This window comes from Sapajus apella, unplaced genomic scaffold (genome assembly GCF_009761245.1).
Source record: "Sapajus apella isolate SASKATOON/1434 unplaced genomic scaffold, GSC_monkey_1.0 scaffold42, whole genome shotgun sequence".
NCBI classification, from domain to species: Eukaryota; Metazoa; Chordata; class Mammalia; order Primates; family Cebidae; genus Sapajus; species Sapajus apella.
Genome location: NW_022436982.1, coordinates 11,634,861 through 11,655,875, shown reverse-complemented (window position 1 = coordinate 11,655,875; position 21,015 = coordinate 11,634,861). Strand labels below are relative to the sequence as shown.

Below are 21,015 nucleotides of genomic sequence, written 5' to 3'. Positions count from 1 at the left end.
GGCCTCTTTTGTAGATGGTGACTCAGTCGCTTCATTACGTCTGGTCAAGTGGCAGAACCTGAACTGGAAAAGGGAGTCTGGTGCCCTTTCCATTGCTTTATGCTTCCTCTGTAAATGTCAAGAGCAGCTGAATGTTGATATTCTTTTCAAACTCCAAAGTAACTTTTCAGCAACTGAGGTTGTTGTTTGAAATGTTTTTGAATTGCTTATCTTGTATCTTTCCCTTATAGGAAAAGAAAAATATGACACATAGCCACAGTTGAAGAGGACGTGTACCTTCATCTGAGAAGACCTGCAAATATTCTGGTCACCATTAAATTATATCAAATACATTTTTGAGTTGTGTATTTTTGAAGTTAGGGCTGCTTTTATAGATATCGTTTTAAAAGTCTGGCATTGTTGACATATATTTTACATTAACCTTTGTTTTTGTGAGAACCAGAAATTCCCAATTTTAGTGTAATTATATTTTTTTATTAATTGTTATGTGCCAGTTGCATGTATTACATTTTTAAGTTGTCCTAATAACCTGGTAAGAGAACTACTATTATTATTTGACTTTTATAGATGAGAAAATTGAGAGACAAAAAAGTTAAGTGACTTGCCCAAGTTTATACAGCTAGCAAGTAGGAAAATTGAGATTTGAACTTGGGCTGACTTGTTCCAGAGCCTGTGTTTTTAACCACAGAATTATAATGCCCTGTCTTGGCACTGTACTCATGAGGTGTGTGATTTTTCTTAGGTCACCTAATGGTTTTGGTTTTCAGATTCATTTATGAAAAGGAGAATGCATGGGATAATTTATTTACTGAGCAGTATTCCTTGTAGGCATACGTGCCTTTATTTAATCCTCACAATAATCCTAAACACAGAGGGAATTATTGCCATCCTCATGTTACATATGGGGAAATTAGAACTTAGAGAGTTCAAGTAACTGCTAAAGGTGTAAAAACTGGGAATCACACCCAAGATTTTGATCACTATGCTTTATTGCCTTTCCTTTTTAGGGGCTTTTGCCGCCTTCAAATTCTATACATTGAATCCTGGCTTTTTATTTTAGATTCATAATGACAATATGTTTGTTTCATAAAACCTTTCATTTAGTATTCTTCAAAGAAGTGACCTAGTCTACTTATGGCTGCAAATACGGGAGCCATTGGCACAGATAACAGCAATATTAACAATAAAACATTGTGCTATTAATATTATATTATTATTTTTTGAGGAGTCACTTGTGTAGCAAACAGGATGTAACCGGACATGTCAGGCAAGCTGTTGCTAACCCTGAGACTACAAGGGCTTAACTTCTCATTATTACTCAGAGTTAGTCCCCAAATATCTGTGTACGTTCAGTTTCTTCAGTTTGGCAGGAAGTTTTAGAGAACTAAACAGCATGCCCTTCCGCCCGTGGCATATTCATAAGCTATTTTGGAATGAGTCATCGGAATTCTGTGGTTTGTATCCTGAAGGGAGAGAGGAGACACTGTATGTTTAGCCTTTTTTTTTTGAAACAGCTAGTTGAAAAAAAATTCTTTGATAAAAGTTCAACATTAGGTAAGAAATATCTGCGGCAAGATCTTTCCATTGTGTTAAATACTCTGCTCATGTTCACATCTCTGAGAATATTATAGAAATTTAATTTTTCGACCTGTGCATACTCATGGCTTGACATAGTGCACACAGAAGTTGTGGTCTGGTGTTTAGCTGAGGCAATTCCGGGGAATAAACAACTGGCTAAACGAGTCTCTTCTCCCTAATGTCAAAGCTGCATAGAGTTGTGGACATTTATGAAAATAGAAAAACTAAGCCAAACCTTTGAGGCCTGTTGGGTAACATAACTAATACTGTAATTGTGGGTTATCATTAAATATTTGTAATGGTAAAAAATAAGTAGGTGAAAATTGACAGTCTTCCTCTTTGTAACAAGAGACCCTAAGGGGGAATTCCAGTAACTAACACATATTTTTCCTATCTCATCAGGAAAAGGAGCTTATTGTTAATGGAATAAGGAAGAAATACAAGTTTATTAGGTACTTAGTATATGCCAGATGTTGTACTAGAGCTCGAAAAAAAAATTTCATAGAGACCATTTAGATCTGGCGAACATTCTACTTTCAGAAGCTGAAGCAAGTCTGTGGTCTGCAGCATCAGCAGTCCATAAGACAGAGATGTAGGAAAGGAAGTGGTGAAATTTAACTCCCGTGTTCAATTACAATTATCCATGTGATATGACTGACTGATTTGTGACTGTCAACAGACATATTCATAGAGGACAATTTCAAACTGATCTTCAACACGGGAGAGTTAAATGATGCCTTTTTAAAAAATAAAGAGTGATTACTGTTTGGTCCTTCAAATGATGTTAGATCATGAATTAGGCATTAAATGGCATAAAGCCTATAATGAGAAAATGTTCTCTTTTTAATTCCCTCTCAATTTTCTGAGCATATCAAGCAGGAAGTTTCAGTGTGGTGTTAGTGAAATTTCAACTCTTCTCAGGGCAGGCAATATCTCCCTTCATAACACTACTTTTTAGAGTTACATTTTATCACACTTTATTTCTAGCAAGAGAAAATGTTTTCCATTTATATGGAGTAGACATTAAAATGTATTCATATGAAATATTAATTGATTTTAAAAATTAACTAAATAATACATGTAGTGAGCTGAATGGGCAATGGGACAGTACCCTGAAGAAGTTACCCACTGTATAAAACTTCATAATTTTAGTGATTAAGAGGCAGATGGTTTCATAAATGAAAACAGAAAATATAGTTTGTTTGAGATCTACTTGCTTTTCCAGAGCAGTTGTGTTCAAAGAGTGGTCCATAGACCAATATAGTCTGTGAACGTTTTGCCTGTCTGGAAAAAAACAAATATAGAACTTGTGAGTAACCATTTAGAATTTTGTATAACTTTTATAGCTTATGGCTTATTGCTTTGATATTCAATTGCATGAAATACTTTTTCTAGTAGTTATTTTTGATATTTTACAAAAATGTCATTCTGTGATAAATTAGGGGAAAACCTAATCATTTGAGAAGCATTGATTTAATACATGTTTAGAACAAGAACAAAACTAAGGAAAGTGGTAGTCTAAGCAGTTACAAAAAAAGAACATGCATTGGTAAAAAGTATGTGATCATCACAGGACCTAAAAAATAGGACTAAAGAGACTAAGATGGCACATTTGCAAGGATTGAGACTCACAATTATCTTATGGTTGTATCCTAAAGATACAGTGTAGGTCTTGGCATTATAATCAGCACTTGATAAATATCTTTGGAGTGAATGAAGAAGTAAATGAACCAATGAGTGAGCTATGGTGCTTGGCAAGAGGTCTAATACAATCACCAGAGAAAATGCTCTATTATATTGCAGTAATAGTTCATGCTTTTCCATTTTATAACACTCTCTAATTCCCATTTTTTTTCTGGATATATAAATATCAAGCCAACTTCCAAGTATGTATTAGTTAGCTTGTCAATGTATCTTGATTCCAAAAAGGTGGTGCCTCAATTTAAAATAAATGCTTTTAAATTTTTGGTTATATACTACAACAGGAAGCATAGACTGGATTGTGTTTCAGTAAGAAAAACCTCAATATCTCAATGGCTTAATCCAACAATCCCTTCTTTCTCACATACATGTCCAACAAAGGTTGACATAGGGCATTCTTATTACAGTTGTCTCAACCTATGTTTCCATCATGACCATAACAAAAGATGTAGCAAATAACACACTGTCTCTTAGAGCTTCTGCCTGGAAGTGACACATGTTACTTCTATTCACTTTTTTTGCGGGGGGACAGGGGTGCTAAAGCAATGAGTTCACATGTAATATCAGAGAGGTAGGGAAAAGCAGTCCTACTATGTACCAGGAAAGTGGAAATCCAGAAAAATTTTGTGAAGAACACTAATAACCTGCATATACACGCATGTGAATTAGATTAACAATAATTAATCTTCCTCGGATCGATCTTCTGTGATTGTACCAACAGCATTGAGTGTATGCACTGCCAGATAACTGGACTGGATCTTCAATGTAGTGACCGCATGAACATGCTGCTGTTTATACACTTCTGCCTCAGCTGTCAGCTTGCTTACTTTAGCAGCAGCTCTGTTTTCCATTCTTTCTAATATCAATAGTGACATCTGCTACAGAATACCAACTTCTCTGGTTTGAATTCTCTTTCTACCAACTAAACATTACAACTGAATATTTCCTCCCATGAAAAGAAAGGTGATTGGCCTTAGATCTTGGCCTGGGAGATTTCTTCTAATGAATTTTTTAAATGGCTAAAATGTAAACTTTCTGTAAATATTCTTGTATGAGATCATTAGAATGAGTCAGGTTCCAGGTGGCTGATCAGTCCTGAGAAAACTGAACATATGAAATTTCTAAACTTGCAAACTTGAGGAAGAGGTCTGAGGTCCTAGTGATCTATAGTATTCATGCTGTGAGAGTTCAACATGTTCTGTCTGTCTGTCTGTCTCTGTCTCTCTCTCTCTAGCCTACTTATCATACAAATATATTCCAACACAGGACACACCAATATGTCTAAAATGGGCTAGAAAGGATACTTCTGAGGCACATAAACATTTTTGCTCTGTAATGCAATATAAAATATCTCCACCACTTGCTAATATTTTTACATAAATTACTTATAAATTTTCCAGGAAAAAAAAGGATTTACCTTACAGACAGCACCTTTTAATGACACTGTCAGCATTATGTAGACTTCCAAAATTAGTGGAATCTAAATCCAGATGGGTGAAATCTGATGGCACACTAGAGAAAACCATGATTTTCAAAATTATAAATAAATATCAAAATATCAATATTTGCCTCTGTCTACAAACAGAAGACAGAAGGGGGCGGAGGTCTGAGACTTCAAAATATGATTAGTATTAACGGTCAAATCAGATTACTGAATTTCTTTAAAGCCACTTTGAAGAGGCTTTTCTCTAAGCTTTCCGCATTGAACACATTAACAGAATGATTTCCAGATCTTTACCAGGTTCTGCCAGTGGACACAGACTAATCACGCAGCTGAATTAGGGGGGAATGGGGACGGACTTTTTATTACTTCTAAGTCAGCTGTTGCACATCTAGACATGTAGCTACTCATTTGTTAGCCTCTAATTTTGGAAGCTGGCTTTAGATGATAAACCTCATAAAAAGCTAACAAGGAGATGCCTTTGATAAGGCAGTAGTAAATCATTAAATAGAGAAATAAGCAGTTGATTCATGACTACTAAAATACTTTAGTCTCTGAAAGGTAAACCCCCATTTCTGTTTTGCAAGTGATATTCCTGTTGTTCCTTTAAAAAATTAAACTTTCATTACATGATGCAATAAGATCACATTTCTCTCAGTTTCAGAGATTGTAGTTGAGTGACTGAACTTAAATACTAAGATCACTTCCAATTTCCAGAGCCTACTTATTAAGTTTCTTGAAACAGAGTCTGTGTCTTCAGAGCAATTGGCCTGTCATTGGTACAGCAGATTCTCTGTTTGTATATTCTGGTGTGTAGTGCAAACAAAATATACAAACAAAAAATATTCTGTGTTAAAAATTTAAGATTATATAGGCAAAATATTACTTAAAATCATAAAATACTGTCCTTTAAAAAAATCTAACACATCCTTCGTGTTCTTTTTTCAGGACCTTTGCATTTGTCGTTCCTTCTAGCTAGAACACCCTTCTCTGAGATATCTTGTGGATTATTCCTTTATGTCTTTCAAGTCTGTGTTAAAATCTTGCTTGCTTAGAAAGACCACAGCTGGCTACATTTTCTATAGTATCACCTGACTCATTCTTTATCCATTTTGTTATTTTCTTCATAAAACTGAACTGTACTAACACATTAATTCATCTACTTATCTTTCTCCTTTATTAGAATGTAAACTCCAAGTGATGGAGTGATGATAATGTGGGAAATACTTCACATTGTTTATAACTGTTTCTATAGTGTCTAGATTAATGTTAACACCTTACCCATTGAGCACTTAAACTTAATACTTTTTTTTTTCTTCCCATTTATTTAACTTAATACTTTTAATAGAAGAATGAAAGGAGGGTAGAGCAAGGTGAAGAAAAAGAAGGCTCCGCCGATCATCCCCCAACCTACCTTCACAAGGACACCAATTTAACACATATCTACACACAACAAAGGACCTTCATAAGAACTAAAAATCAGGCGAGCACTCATAGTACCTGGTTTTAAATTCATGTCACTGAAAGAGGCACTAAAGAAGTAGAAAAAATAGTCTTGAATTCCCTGTGCCATCTCTCCCTGATCCCTTGGCAGTGGCAATGTGGTGCGGAGAGCCTTTCTGCACCCTGGGGAGAGGGAGATCCAGCAATTGTGAGGCATTGAACTCAGTGCTACCCTTGTTATAGCAGAAAGCAGAGCTGGATCAAACTCAGCTGGCACCCTTCCACATAGGGAGCATTTAAACCAGCCTGAGCCAGAGGAGAATCGCGATCCTGGTGGTTGGGACTTGAGTTCCTACAAGCCTCACCACTGTGGGCTAAAGTGCTTTGGGTTTTAAATAAAGTTGGAAGGCAGTCTAGGCCACAAGGACTGCAACACCAAGGTGAGTCATAGGCTGAACTGGACCAAGAGACAGTGGACTGTGGGTGCATGTGACCTATTGAGGCACCAGCTGGGGCAGCTAAGGGAGTGCTGGCATCACCCATCCTTGAACGCCAGGCTGCACAAATCCTGGCTTTAAAAGAGACCCCTTTCTCCTGTTTGAGGAGAGGAGACGGATAGTGGGGAAGACTTTGTCTTGCACCTTGTATACCAGCTCAGCCACAGCAAGATAGAGCACCAGTCAGAATTGTGAGACCCTCATTTTAGACTCTAGCTCCTGGACATTTCTAGACACACCCTGGGCAAGAAGGGAATCCATTGCCTTGAAGGGAAGGACCCAGTCCTGGCAGGATTCATCACTTGCTACCTGAAGGGCCCCTGGGCTGTGAATAACCAACAGAAGTATCCAGGTACTACATCACAGGCCTTAGGTGAGTTGCTAAGACTTGCTGGACTTAGGAGAGACTTGGCACATTTCCAGTTGTGGTACCTATAGGGTGAGACTCCTGCTTGAGAAGCGTGAATGGAAAAGTAAAGGAAACTTTGTCTTTCACTTTAAGTACCAGCTCAGCCATAGTGGAGTAGAGTATCAAGTGGGCTCCTAGGGTCCCCAGTTCCAGGACTTGGCTTTTGGATGGCATTTCTGGTACTTCCCAGAGCCAGAGGGGAACTCACTCCCCTGAAGGGTGAGTCCCAGCCAGGTGATATTCACCACAAGTTGACTGAAGAGCCTTGAAGCCTTCAGTTAAAGGAACATCAGAGGTAGTCTGGTAACAATCCCCAAGGGCCTGAGATAGTGATATCCACTGGGTGAGGCTCCTCTGCCTTTGGAAAAGGGAGGGGAGGGCGAGAAGGACTGTGTCTTGTGGTTTGAGTGTCAAGTCAGCCAAAAGCAAAACGGAACCCTCATACATTGTTGGTGGGAATGTAATTAATACAAGCACTATGGAGAACAGTTTGGAGGTTTGTCAGAAAAACTAAAAATAGAGGTAGCATATAAGCCAGCCTTCCCACTACTGGGTATATACCTAAAAGAAAGGAAATTAGTTGTTGCAGCTCTGTTTACAACAGCCACGATTTGGAAGCAAACTGCATGTCCTTCAACATATGAATGGTAAGAAAATGTGGTACTTACACACAATGAAATACTATTCAGCCATGAAAAGAACAAGATTCAGTCATTTGCAACCACATGTATGTAATTGGATGTCATTATGTTAAGTGAAATAAATCAGGTACAGAAAGACAAACATCATGTTTTCACTTACTTATGAGATATAAAAATCAAAATGATTGAACCCATGGAGATAGAGAGTAAGGGGGTAGACAGATCATTACCAGAGAGTGGGAAAGGTAGTGCTAAGTGCTAGAGTGTACATTTATTAAAGAAATAGACATGGCCCTTGCTCCTGTAAGTGCTGTAGTCCAGTCCTAGGTATATTCTAACTTTCATTAGGACTTTTTGTTTGATACTTTAATTATTGAATAAAGTATGTTTACGATTTTTCCCAAATCTATTTTCTTATAATAATGATTATTACTGATTTCAAATATAATGGCACTAAGGACATACAACATGGTCTGAATGACACTTACTGAAATTTACTGAGAGATTTATTTATGGACTGATGTATGACCAATTTTTATAAAGGTTTCATTTATGCCTGAAAAGAATGTATATTATCTTATTGTTAGGAACTTAGGATTTAATTTGTGCCCATTAGATAAGTTATTAATTAAGCTGTTCAAATATTCTTTATTCCTAATTTGTGTTTGCTTTATCTACTCATTATGTAGAAAGTATGTTAAAATTCTGCTTAAAAATTGTGGATTTTATCAATTTTTCCTGGCAGCTTTCTTAATTTTTTTCTTTATCTATTATGAGGCTATGTTGATATGTATATACAAATTTATAATTTGTATATGATCCTGGCGAATTGAACTAGTCAAGTTCTAGATAACTGTATCATTGGCTGACAGCATGACAACCTCATAGGAGAGCCTGCATTACAACTACTCAGGTGAGCTGCTTCTAGATTCTTTGCACTCTGAAACCATGAGAAACAACTTAAGCTTGTTTTAAACAGCTAAATTTTGGAGTAATTTGTTGCATGGCAATAGATAACCAACACAATCTCATTTTCTCTATTTTCTCTTTCTGGAACTCTAATTGTACAATTATTAGACTTTTTTCATTCTATCCCCGTTGTCTTTAAACATATCATTCCCAATGCTTTTCTACTCTGTGAACTAGTAAGTATAATTTATTCAGATCTTGCTCTTAGTTTACCACTTCTTTGTTTCATTATAATCTGGTATTTAGATTATGTATTTATTGTTATCTATTTATAACTGAAATTCTATTTATTTTTTCTCACATCCTTATTTTTAACAAATTCTGATGCCTCATATTTGACTGATGATAATTTTTTCTTTTACTATGAAAAAGACGATGATAAGGATACCCTAAGTTCCAGAAAGGATTTGTGTTTCTTTTTGACAAGATCCTAGGGTGTTATCAACCTAAAAGGACATTCAGTTTATTACATTGAATTCAGGGTTCCAGGACTTTCAGATATAGAAATGAAAACTCCCACCCCACAACCTTCTTGATCAGAAGCTTATAATTTCAAAATTCTTAAGGGAGAATTATTCTTCACTGAGTAAAGGCTTAATAAAGACAAGTTACAGATTACATTTGCTCACACTCTAGTCAGGGTTAAGTGCATGCTTATAGCAGAGATGTGAAAATGGGATTGTTTCCACAGGTTCTGTATCTCTGTATCTATAAGACCATGCCAACCCTTTCATCCAGGCAAGAGAGGAAAGGCAGCTCTCGCAGTAGGTCTCTTCAAATACAACTGAAGAAATCTTCACTGGGTTCCTTCTTGTATCAGGTAGGTGGGGAATAGCTCTGACTCTTATCAAGAACGGCCAAGTACTCTGTGACGGAATTGCTTGAGCTTAAGAAACCCATCAATCATTTTAAAAAATATGTGCATAGTGGCCAGTCACTTTTATGTTTCATTTCAAATATAGCATTGACACCTAAATTCAGAAATTACTATGATTATCAATGGCAAAACCTGCAATTGTGTTTCTATCAACCTAGTATTAATATTAAATAACATTATTTAATATTAAATAATGTTATTTAATATTAATATTAGGTTATAATATAAATACTAGGTAATACATAATATTTAGTTTATTTTAGGGTCTATAGGGTTCAAAAGCTTCAGAAAATATTCTGTTGGCTGATGAAAAGTATCTCTTTACAAGTGTCTTTTGATTCTTAGGCTTTATAAAGGAGATCCAGTGACACTAAGAATCTAGTGACGTACACTAGCACTTCTTAAGATATTTGTGGTGATGAATCAATTTTTATTATCAATTCTCTTCATCCATTTTGTTTAAATTTATTACTTCATTTTCTTGTCTTTTCTCTTGGCTTATAAGGTATTGACAATGATTATTTATCTTTTTGTCTATCCACGATATAAATATTAAGAACTTTAAGTATGGCATTTGCAACATCCCGGAGTGAGATTGGCACTTTCATGATTTTGTTCTTTAGATAGTCTATTGCATCCTCAGAATCTTCCTTAACAATGGTGTGTTTAAGAATTCACTCTGCTGATTGCAGTAAGAAACAGAACTTAGAAAGAGGGACACCTAGAGGAAGAAAACAGAAGAATATACAATTTTAGTTGTTGATAATGTGATATTATGCCCAAATTATTCAAATAAAAAATTTTTAGAATTAGCTGAATCAAATGAATAAAAAATAAACATTTGCAAGTTGATTTCATTCTTCTATAGCAGCAATTAGAAAATAAAAGGGCAGGAAGGAACCAAGATGGGTGATTAGAAGCAGCATAATCTGCAGCTCTCACAAAATGGCAAGTAAATTCTGTACTTTCAACCGAGGTATCCAGATTCTCACATGAGAGCCTTGGGTATGAAGCACAGAGTTGTGTGGAATCTCAGCAGAGTGGCTGCTTACTCACGTGGGCACACAGGGAAACCCAGGAGTTTGGTATACTGTAGCTCTAGGAATTCTGGCAAGGAATCCTGTGCATTCCCCTAGGAAGGGGGCTGAATTCAGTTAGCATTGTTCTGCAGGCCCCATTCCCATGTCACCTCACAAGTTAAGAACCATTGGCTTGGAATTATAGCTGGCCAGCAACAGTAGGCTGAAGAGGGCCTGAGACAATGGAGTGCTGGGATTACGGGTGTGAGCCATCATGCCTGGCCAATTTTTGTATTTTTAGTAGAGATGGGGTTTCACCATGTTGGCCAGACTGCTTTCAAACTCCTGACCTCGTGATCTGCTTGCCTTGGCCTCCCAAAGTGCTGGGATTACAGGTGTGAGCTACTGCACCCAGCCCCAGTCTGCTTCTATAAGAGGGATCCTGATCCATCTCTCCTCACTGCCAAATTTCAGCAACTCCAGCCAGGGTTATATGAACTGATTTCTCCCTGGGATGAAATCCCTAGTGGAAGGGGCAGCTTAGCTGTCTCTGTGGTTCAGCCAACTTGCTTTTTCCAGGCTGCTGACTCTGGAGAGGCCAGGTGGTCTGAGCAGCGTACCTGCTCTGCAAAGGGGCAAATGGACTGTTTCTTTAAGTGGGTTCCTGATTCCATTCCACTTGTCTGGGTGAGACCTCTCAATAGGGGTCTTCAGACACCTCCTACAGGAACCTTTTGACTAACAGTGTACCTCTCTCAGTGGAAATCCTACAAGCCAGAAGAGATTCAACATTCTTAAAGAAAAGAATTCCAAACCCAGAATTTCTTACCTGGCCAAACTTAGCAAAGGAGAAATAAGATTATTTTCAGACAAGAAAATCCTGAGGGAATCCATCACCACCAGGCCTGCCTTGCAAGAGCTCCTGAGGGAAGCACAAAATGTGGAAAGTAAAGAACATTACCAACCACTACAAAAACACACTGAAGTACAAAGACCAGTGACACTATGAAGCAATCTCAAAAACAAGTCTGCAAAATAACAAGCAAGCATCATGATAACAGAATCAAAGTAACACAAAACAACAATATTAACTTTAAATGTAAATGGGCTAAATGCCCCAATTAAAGGACACAGAATGGCAAGCTGGATAAAGAGTCAAGACTCATCACTATGCTGTCTTCAAGAGACTCATCTCATGTGCAAAGACACATATAGGCTCAAAACACAGTGATGGGGTAAAATTTACCAAGCAAATAGAAATCAGAAAAAAGCAGGGGTCACAATTGTAGTTTCTGACAAGACAGATTTTAAATCAACAAAGATCAAAAAGACAAAGAAGGACATACCTAATGGTAAAGGGTTCAATTCAACGAGATGAGTTAAGTATTCTAAATATATATATACACAATATAGGAGCACCCAGATTCATAAAACAAGTTCATAGAGATATTCAGAGACTTAGTCTCCCACAAAGTAATAGTCGAAGACTTTAACACCCCACTAACAATACTAGACAGATTGTTGAGACAGAAAACTAACAAAGATATTCAAGACTTAAACTTAGCTTTGGATCACTGGATCTGATAAATATCTATAGAACTCTCCACCCAAAAGCAACATAATATACATTCTTCTCATTACCGCATAGCATTTACTCTAATATTGATCACATAATCAGAAGTAAAACTCTCTTCAGCAAGTGCAAAATAACTGAAACCATACCAAACAGTCTCCCAGACCACAGCATAATCAAATTAGAATTCAAGATTCAGAAATTCACTCAAACTGCAATGAGCTATAATTGTGCCACTGCACACTAGCCTGGGCAACAGAACAAGATCCCATCCTTTAAGAAAGAAAAATAGCTATTCCAAATTGAGATGTGCTGTAAGCATAAAATACATGCTAGATTTCAAAGACATAATATTCTGAAAGAATGTAAATTATGTCATTAATAATTGTATATAGTTTGCATGTTGAAACTGTAATATACTGGACACACTGGGTTAAGTAAAATATATTATTAAAATTAAAAAAAAAAGAAATTCACTCAAAACCATACAATTGTATGGAAATTGAATAATCTGTTCCTGAATGACTTTTGGGTGAATAATTAAATTAAGCCAGAAATCAAGAAGTTTTTTGAAAGTAATGAGAACAAAGACATAATGTACCAAAATATCTAGGGCACAGCTAAGGTAGTGTAAGAGGGAAATTTATAGGACTAAACGCCTACATTACAAAGTTAGAAAGTTCTCAAGTTGACACTGCAACATTACAACTAAAAGAACAGAGAACCAAGAGCAAACAAATGCCAAAGCTAGCAGAAGACAAGAAATAACAAAGATCAGAGTGGAACTGAAGGAGACAGAGACACAAAAACCCTTCAGAAAATCAATGGATTCAGAAGATAGTTTTTTGAAAAAAATTAATAAAAGAGACCGCTAGCTAGGCTAATAAAGAAGAAAAGATAAAACATTAAAATAAACACAATCAGAAATGATAAGGGGGATATTACCACTGACAACGACAGAAATACAACCAAACATCAGAGAATACTTTAAACAACTCTATTCAATAAACTAGAAAATCTAAAAGAAATGGATAAATTTCTGGACACATACACCTTCCAAGACTCAACCAGGAAGAAACTGAATCCCTGAATAAACCAATAACAAATTCTGAAATTGAGGCAGCAATATATAGCCTAAACCAAAAAAAGCCCAGTACCAGATGATTCAAAGCTAAATTCTACCACATGTAAAAAGAAGAGATATGATTTTTACTGAAACGATTTCAAAAGATTGAAAAGGAGGGACTCCTCCCTAACTCATTTTATGAGGCCAGCATCATCCTGATACCAAAACTTGGCAGAGATACAGCAAAAAATGAAACCTTCAAGCCAATATCCCTGATGAACACTAATGCAAAAATCCTCAAGAAAATACTGGTAACCAACTGAGTACAACAGCACATCAAAAAGTTTATACCCTATGAGCAAGTTGGCTTCAACTCTGAGATGCAAGATTGGTTAAATATAGACAAATCAATAAATGTAATTTATTGCAGAAACAGAATGAAAGACAATAACCACATGACTATCTCAATACACTCAGCAAAGGCTTTTGACAAAATTCAACACTATTTCATATTAAAAACGCTCGATAAACCAGGTATTGAAGGAACATACCTCAAAATGCTAAGAGCCATCTATGACAAACCCACAGCCAATATCATACTGACTTGGCAAAAGCTGGAAGCATTCTCTTTGAAAAATGGCACAAGACAAGGATGTCCTGTCTCACCACTCCTATTCAACATAGCATCATACGTTTTGGCCAGGGCAGTCAGGCAAGAGAATGAAATAAATGGTATTCAAATAGGAAGAAAGGAAGTCAAATTATCTTTGTTTGCAGATGACCTGATCCTGTATCTAGAAAACCCCATAGTCTCAGCCCAAAAGCTTCTTAAGCTGATAAGCAACTTCAGTGGTCTCAGAATACAAAATCAATGTGCAAAATTTGCTACAATTCCTTGTAGGCTAACAATAGAGAAGGAGAGAGCCAAATCTTGATTGAACTTCACTCACAATTGCTACAAAGAGAATAAAATACCTGATAATAGAGCTAACAATGGAAATGAAGGACCTCTTCAAGGAGAACTACAAACCACTGCTCCAAGAAATCAGAGAAGGCACAAACAAATGGAAAAAAATTCTATGTGCATAGATAGGGAGAATCAATATCATGAAAGTAGCCATACTGCCCAAAGTAATTTATAGATTCAGTGCTATTCTCATTAAATTATTATTGACATTCTTCACAGAATTAGATGAAACTATTTAAAAATTCATACGGCACCCCAAAAGAGCCTGTATATTCACAACAATTCTAAGCAAAAAGAAGAAAGCTTGGGGGAATCATATTATCCAACTTTATACTACAAAGCTACAGTAACCAAAAGGATATGGTACTGGTACAAAAACAGACACATAGACCAATAGAACAGAACAGAGAACTCAGAAATAAGACTGCACACCTACAGTCATATGATCTTTGACAAATCTGACAAAAACAGCCAATGGGGAAAGGATTTCCTATTTAATAAATGGTGCTGTGATAACTCTGTAGCGATATGCAGAAAATTAAAACTGGACTCTTTACTTACACCTTATACAAAAATTAACTCAAGATGGATTAAAGACTTAAACATGAAATCCCAAACTATAAAAACTCTAGAAGAAAATCTAGGCAATACCATTCGGGACACAGGAACGGGCAAAGATTTCATGATGAAAGTGCCAAAAGCAATAGTAACAAAAGCAAAATTTAACAAATAGAATATAATTAAAGAGCTTCTGCACAGCAAAATAAACTATCATCAGAATGAACAGACAGCCTACAAAATGGGAATAAAATTGCAATCTATCCATCTGACAAAGGTCTAATATCCAGAGTCTACAAGGAACTTAAATTTAGAAGAAAAAAACCCACAAATAACCCCATTAAAAAGTGAGCGGAGGACATGAACAGACATTTCTCAAAATAAGACATCCATGTGGCCAACAAACATATGGAAAAAAAGCTCAATATCACTGATCATTAGAAAAATGCAAATCAAAACCACAATCAGATACCATCTCATGCCAGTCAGAATGGCACTTATTAAAAAGTCAAGAAACAAAAAATTCTGGTGAGGTTGTGGAGAAAAAGGAATGCTTTTATACTGTTAGTGAGAATGTGAATAAGTTCAAGCATTGTGGAAGACAGTGTAGTGATTCCTTGAAGACATAGAGGTATACTCCTTGGGTGTATACCCAGTAATGGGGATTGCTGGGTCAAATACCATTTGACACATAGACCCATGGAACAGAATAGACACATAGACTACTGACCAAATACCATTAACCCAGCAGTCCCATTGCTGGGTAGATATCCAAAGGAATTATAAATCATTCTATTATAAAGATACATGCAAGAGTAGATTCATTGCAGCACTATTCACAATAGCAAAGGTGTGAAATCAACCCAAATGCCTATCAATGATAGGCTTGATAAAGAATATGTTGTACATATATACCATGAAATATTATGCTGCCATCAAAAGGAATGAGATCATGTTCTTTGCAGGGACATGGATGGTACTGGTAGCCATTGTCATCAGCAAACTAACACAGGAACCGAAAACTGAATACTGTGTGTTCTCACTTATAACTAGGAGCTGACTGATGAGCATACATGGACACAGAGAGGAGAACAACACACAGTGGGCCTTTTGGAGGATGGGAGGGGGTGGGAGGAGGGAGAGCACAAGAAAGACTAGCTAGCTTAATACCTAGGTGATGGGTTGATCTATGCAGCAAACCACCATGGTACATGTTTACCAATGTTAACAGACTTACACATCCTGTACATGTACCCTGGGACATAAAAGTTGACAGAAAAGAAAAGGAAAAGGCATGGAAAGAGCCCTGTAAAAATAAAGCAACCGTAAAAATAAAGCAGCCCGGAAATTGCTTAACAATACATGTATGGGAACTATATGAAAAACTATAAAATTTTATTGTGAGTTATAAATAAATGAGTATAAGAAAATACAGACATATCATGCCTATGATTGAGAATGCCCAATGTTATTAGGATATGTTTCTTTTCAAAGAAAAGATGATATGTTTATTTAAAGTAATATCAATCAAAATCTGAATGGACCTCTTTGAGGAGATGTGACCAAATTGTTTTGAAGCTTATCTGGAAAAATAAGCAGAGAATAATTCCTGCCTCTCCTTCTGGGGAGATGCAGGATGGGGCTGGGTAAGGAGGCTGTAGATGGCAGGAAGGTAAGTACACAGGCTGGAGGCAAAGGATGGGCCAACACCTGAGTCCTATGTTCTCTGAGCTTTCAATGTGGTCCTGGGAAACTTCCGGACAAGAGTTGGGCAATTCCCACTGAGGTGGATGAGTATATTTCAGTCATTCAACAAATATTCTTTAAGCATTAAGCATGATTCTAGGAAGTGGAGATGAAACCGTGAACAAAACAAAGTCCCACCCTGGAAAAACTTATGTTCTACTTGGAAAGGAAGGCAACAAGCTTGAATTTTATTGAGTAATTCTCAGTACTTATAAGGGAAACCTGGAGACACCTATCAAGACCCTAATGTAGCAAACTAGTGCTTTATAAGCTGTTAGTCATGAAGGCCGAATTGTTTTACTTTCCAATCTATGGCACACAGATATTTTTGGAAATGCAAAATCTTTTGCTTGGATGATGTGGCAATATCCAAGGTTTCTACACACACTCAATTTTTGTTCTTATCTCAATGCTGACTGCTAATAAACAATTTGTGATTTGTAGGTCCTTGGACTACACTTTAAGTAGCACTGAAATAAATAATCTCAGGGACTATCTCAGGAATGGGATATAGTGCTGCAGACAAGTTACTTTTGAAAGGGAGTTGGCTTTGGGAGTCAGTTTTCCTTCATTCTATTGGCATTTCATCGTTCCTCTCCTCCATTCATACAAGAGTACTCCAATTTTTAAAAGTTTCAGCCTTTCTGTGCTTAGAAATTGGTCTCAGTGGCAGCAGAGTAAAGGGCACCAGGAGTGGCAAGTTGGTCTTGAAGAAGAAATAGGAGTTCAGACTTCAGACTAGACCATTCTTGGTCAAACCTTGAGGCTCTGCCCACTAGCCCTGTGCTAATGGATGCTTTGGGAAGACTTCATTCCATGGGAAATGGAGTTTACTGGAACAGAATAGGGATAATCTTCTTAAAAAAAGAGAAAAAACAGGGATGATCACAGAGTGTGTTTACTTTCTCTATATATACTGAGACATATTGGGAATTACAGTTTCTGAAGATCCAAGAAATAATAAAAGCTCTAATTTCACTTCTTAATTTCAAGTTCAGTTTTTCCTAATTCTCAGGTCTCTCAGGCTCTCAGGCATGCACAGGGCCTTGTTCAAGTTATGTCAGAAGAAACTGCTGTTTATTGCAAGGAAAATTCAAACTTCTCTAAGTATTAGCTTTTCTGATAGTAGATATAAAGATTGTATACACAGCTGTTTGGAGTTTTAGAACTAATTCTTATAGAACCGCTAGCACAGGTTCAGTAAATTCTAAGCGCTCACTTAATGTGAGTTTTTATCTTGGAAACTAAAGTTGGATAGGCAGTTACTTGTTTGTATGTATGGTTTACTTCTGTGTCCAGGGTTCTATGTACACTTTCAGAAAATGCTTCCTTGATTCTTTTTCTCTTTTTATGCAAAAAGAAGGGGTGTGCTGCTATATGATTATTTCTATGAGTTTTGTTAACACGCTTTGAATTAGATGCTGTGGACCCCACATTTCTCTCTCCCTCTCTCTCTTTTTTTGTGTGTGTGTGACTTGTATGCAGAGAATTTAGCAAGAAAGATCATTTTAGACTTGAGGGAGATAAAGAAAACAACACATCCCCAAAGGGCAACAGGGAGTTAGTGGAGTGAGGGGAAAGGATAGTTTGATGAGCTAACTTCTGCAAGGAGCCAAGGTTTCCCCTCACAATAGCCCCACTGCTTTGTGGTCCCAAATAAGACAACTTTGACTCATTTCAGTCTTTATTCCAAGGCAGCAGCAAGTCTCAGTTCATGCCAGTTTATCCTTTGATTTGAAAATAGTCTCTGGCTGTCAGACACAACTATGTCTGAAATTAAGATTAAGGCCTATGAGTTTTCTGTGAACAAAATGGAAACAAATGCTGAAAATTCCCCTACCTACCTTGAAAGCATACCCTGGAGTGAGAGATTGTTTTCTCAATTAAAAGTTATCTTTTCAGGTGTTTTGTAGAAGTCTAAAGACTCAGTCAGTGGGCATGAGTCATCTGACTGTGGTAAGATTAGAAATTCCTAACACATGATATAGGAGGCCAGTGCTCCAGGAGGCAGAGAAAATGAAGGAAAACAGCTTTCTGTAGATCTTACCCCTAACCCCTGTCTCTCTGTAACCTAATTTTTCTTCTCAAGTTTCGAACAAGTACAGATAGAATTGCCTGTTTTCTAATCTTTTTCTCATTCCTCCTCTTCTTTCTTCTTCTTTCCCCCCTCTTTTTGCTTCCTTTTCCTTACTGTTGAAAACCACGGCAAGTGCTTATTATTTCAGTTGAGTATGTAAAAAATCATAATCAGGACTTTTTGTGTATAAAAGTGGTGAACTAAGATATTGTTAAAAGAGTGAAAAAAATGAAGAGACCGAAGAAGTGGAGATGGGAAAAGGACTGGAAAAGAAAAAGAGATGAAAGGAAGGTAAGGGGCGAGGAGGAAACGGGCCTCTGAGCCTGTGGAGACCAATGGGGACTACAGAAGTCTGAGTTCATTTAAAAGACTAACTGGCGGACATACGTCCTCAATGGTGCTTTTTCATTCGCTAATGTCATAAGTAAAAAATCAAAGGCATTGCAGCTGGTGTTTCAGGAAATCGCAAGCCAACTATTCCATGTTTTTTGTTTGTTTTGTTTTGTTTTCAGCTGTTTTGATGTTAAAGATGGCCAGAGCCCAGATTTTGTACGTTTTAAATTGATAAGTAGCTGGTCCCAGGTGCTCCTCACTCAAAGTGCTCTTCAGGTGACTGGTTAATGTTGGTGAGGATAATGTTTCCATTGGTCATTCAAAGTCTCCTTGGCCTGCTTTCCTGAAACAGAGTAATACAAATCCGAATTAAAATGAAAATGAGAAGTTACTAAATACCCTTTCCTTTACAGAACTCTAATTCATTTATAGAGATCGGATGTTCATGTTTAACTACCAAATCCCTCTATCTCGCTTAGAGGTCAAGAGTCACATAATCTAGACAAATAAGTCAATGTAGTTTCTAAAAGTGCTGAAGTACGTTCCTGCCATGATTTTTTTTTTTTTTTTTTTTTTTTTTTACTTTGAGGACATCTAGCGGTCATTTATTGGCTGTGTCTTTCAAAGGCAAGCTTAAAGAAACTTTCAGGACAGCAGCAACGGGAGAACTTATTTTTCTGAACACCTTCACACTTACAGTGATTTGTCTTAAGCCTGAAGACAAAACTCTGTGGCCCTGGGTGATAAACAGGCTCTTTCCAGACTCTGCAGCTAAATCCTCACTCCCTACTTTCACTGTTATCAGACAAAATTCCCTTGGCCTAGTTGTTTTATGAGTGGTTTTTAATGAGCTTATTGTTTATTGACACAAATAGGTTTCCTTTTAAAGACTGCAGAATGGCCACAATCATGTGAATTCATCAACTAATTAACAGATATTGATAGTCTGCTTTGGGTGGACATTTTGAGGGTAATACTAAGATAAGACAAAGAAAGGTCTACATGAAAAGGGAATTTTTGACCTCTTTATTCTGTTTGGGCTTGAATTTTATTAGGTAGCATCTTCATCAGTGGAAAGAGGGCAGGTCTTTTTCAGATCCTGATAGTGAAAGACTTCTTTCCATTTCTGTCCTTAGAGAAGAGGGCCTAATAATCTCTCTGTTTCCCTTTCCTCATCTGTAAATGGAGGTGATTAAACTTAGTTCATAAAGTGGTTGTGATGATGATATGAAACCTGAGGACAACTCATATGGTATCTAGTATCTGGAAGATATTAAACAATTTTTAAAACCTCCCGTCTACTCCCCTCACTTCACCCCATGCCTTCGACATGGTCCTTGCTATAGTGGTCTTCTGGGCAAAAGAGCTCACTGCCTCACCCAGAGCCCTGCAAATCCACTCTGACCTATCCTCAGCTGAGTCTTTGGAGCTAATCATATCTCACAGTTTTGTAATTCTGATATACTGATGTGCCCTGGATCTTTAATGCAAAGCTGTTCTATATGATCAAGGCAAATCACACAAAATAAAGTTTGTATTGGCAGAATTTCTAATAGTTATGATAAGCAGCATCAAAACTGGCTTTATTTTAAGGAGTAAATTCCCCAATAATTATGGGTTCAAGAAGTAACATGGTCAGCTTGTTGACAAAGGACCTGTTGACATCTATATTTTGCATTTAATGTAAATTTCGACAAGGTGATTTCTAAGATCTCACTGCATGTAACATAAAGTTCAAACATTTTAATTCAGCCTCAAGGAGCCATATAATCTAGTCTCTACTCACTTCTCTGGCCTTATGTTGGGTCGCTCTTGCCTTGATCATTATATTCCTATCCATTCATTTAAAAAGCTCTTTTTGAACTCACTGAGGTCTTTTCTACATTTTGACATTAGACACAAGTTTTTTTTTTTTTTTTTTTAAACTCCTTGTTTTATTTCAACTGGCTCTTTCCTCCTCTTTTTTGGGGTATCAGCATAAATATTGCTTAATCAGAGACATTATTTCTGACCCTAATCTAAATTTGGTCTCTTCCTTTATTCTCTCTCCTTATACTTCTCCTTCCTATTATAATTTCTAAGCATGGTTTGTGGTTCTATTTTTTCATTTATTGTCTGTG

At 36.8% G+C, this 21,015-nt stretch overlaps 1 long non-coding RNA gene across 1 annotated transcript in view; it reads left to right on the top strand.

The window, feature by feature from the left end:
• Positions 1–8,735: 8,735 nt before the first annotated feature.
• LOC116566074 overlaps positions 8,736–21,015 on the top strand; it is a 58,393-nt gene continuing 46,113 nt past the window's right edge. The window contains exons 1-2 of the long non-coding RNA XR_004275717.1: positions 8,736–9,499; positions 19,075–19,130. This is a non-coding gene — a long non-coding RNA (uncharacterized LOC116566074). The remainder of the gene's footprint in view (positions 9,500–19,074; positions 19,131–21,015) is intronic.